The sequence below is a fragment of the Triticum urartu genome, chromosome 1A (genome assembly GCF_056163025.1).
Source record: "Triticum urartu cultivar PI428250 chromosome 1A, HENAU_Tu73, whole genome shotgun sequence".
Lineage (NCBI taxonomy): Eukaryota > Viridiplantae > Streptophyta > Magnoliopsida > Poales > Poaceae > Triticum > Triticum urartu.
Window position 1 is genome coordinate 294,916,698 of NC_141873.1, and position 2,269 is coordinate 294,918,966.

Genomic DNA, 2,269 nt, shown 5'->3' on the forward strand with positions numbered 1-2,269 from the left:
CGAAGGCGGCCAGCAGGTCTGGACCAGTCAAGCCCTCCGACTGCATCAGCACTCGGAGTCGCGTGACGGCGCCGGCTCCCGCAGGCGTCAGCGACTTGGCCCGGTACGACCAGTTGGGCAGTCTCCCAGCCGGCGGGCCGGCTTCGAAAGCCGGTAGGTTGACCCAGTCGCCCCTCGCGGAGACGCTCCTGATGTGGAAGTACGATCGCTGCCACATCTTCACCGACTTTATCAGCGAGATGGTGGGGAAGGGGTTGTCGGCCCCCAACCTTCGCACGGCGATGAAAGCGCCGCATTGAGCCGGCACGCCTGCAGCCTGGGTGCCGAGCTTGGAGAAGAAGAACTCCCCCCAGAGCTCGAGAGTGGGGAGGACTCCGAGGAAGCCTTCGCACAAGGCCACGAAGGCGGACAGCAGCACCATCGTGTTGGGCGTAAGGTGGTGCGGCTGGAGGCCGTAGAACTCCAGAAAAGAGCGGAAGAAGCTGCTCGCCGGCAGCCCCAACCCGCGCAGGCAGTGCGAGCGGAAGATGACCCGCTCGCCCTCCTGCGGCGCGGGGGAAATCTCCCCCCTCGGTGCAAGACGCCCGCACATAATCTTCGCCGGGGAGCCGACGAGTCTTGCGGAGGAACTCGATGTGGTCGTCATGAACTTCTGAGCCGTCCCAAGTGCCGGAGCGCACCGGGGGAGGCGCGGCGGCAGAAGAAGAACTCATCGCGAGCTGATCGCCGCGACGTTCGTCGAAGCTTGCGCGCACGGCGGAGCGAAGAAGAAGGAGAAGGAGAAGAGCAAGGAGTAGTGATAAGGAGGGGCGCGCATGCTCTGCCGCGCCCCCCTCTTTCCCCTACTTATAGCCTCATGGGTTGCGAAGCCGAGGAGGCGGTCGTGGGATTTACTGCGCCCACGACCCCACGACCCCCATGTTTCCACGACAAAGTTATTGCACGCAGTAACTTCACAAGAATACCAACCGTCCGCTCGGGCCACAGCGGATCTGCTCGAGCGCCAAGGCACGGTAATGGCGGGCCCCCCGCCTACGGGTCTGTCCCGTTGCGCGCGTAGGCTGGCAGAATGGCCCGGCCACGTGTTATCATGTGACAGGCCTGGAACGGGTGGCCGCCTGGAGTCTTAGCCAGCACGCTACTTGGATCCCGCCGCGACATTTGAAAAATTGTGCGAGTCAGAGTTGGGCGAGTCCGACTCCTTCTAGTCGGCCCGGCGGGAGTCAAGCAAGAACCATGTGTCGAGCACCCGAAAAGAGAAACTGCTGAGGCTTCTCGGCCGATCGTCCGCGGCGCCTCACCAGCTTCGGGGACTACTGTCGGAGTAATGGGCCACGGGTAGGCCAACCCGAGCCCCAGAACCTTTCAAGACATCGGGGCAGGCTGCGCCCCTCAAGACCCCAGGGCGAAGAGCCGCCTTCTGAGAAGACGGCGGCAAGACGGCCGACTGCCCACTCGCGGCCGAGTCCCAGGGACGACTTCAGGATAAGCCGACTCCTGATTGGCGACTTCCAGAGAAGCCGGCTTTGGGGAGTCGGCCCGCGACTCCAACGAACCCCATATCCTCATCGGGAGGGACAGGACCGGGGAGTGGCTACAGTAAAGCCCGCTCCCGCCCCATACCAAGGGCAAGCATGGCCACAGCACGCCGTACCCGGGGAGATCTCCGTGCGGCGTGGCACTGTTGTCGTGCCGGCCCTGACATCAGCACCGAAGGACCGAATCCTGCGCCCACGACGGCTTGTCTGTACGACCCTAGGGCGGTGGGTCCCACCAGTCAGTGGGACCCCAGGAGACGGCAAGTGCGCCACCAGTCGGCCCCCGGAGTCGGCCAGACCCTTCCCCGGGGCCCAAGTGCCATTAATCAGATGTGACGGAGAGTGGCAATAGTGATCGCCCACCAGGCGGCGGGGCTGTTGCCACGACCCCATGATCAAGCCCGCGTCATCAGAAGCACGGCTATAGTGATCAGCAGCCGGCAAGACCCACCCGCGGCGGACGCGGCCTGTCGGCTCCGTACCTGGCCAGTCGGAGGGCCCCAGCAGTCGGCGGAGAAGACGGAGGCCAGAGGCACTGACGGTTGGGCCCGCGCCCAGTCGGATTACCATTGTACCCCTGGGGGTAGGCCTATATAAACCCCCCAGGACACCCATGCAAAGGGTTGGAATCCATTAGCTCTAGACCAGATCATATAGGAGGGAGAGAGCTAGCCTTGCCCTCTCCTACCTCTAGGAAACAGCTCAAGGAGCGATCGTGTAAACACTTTGCC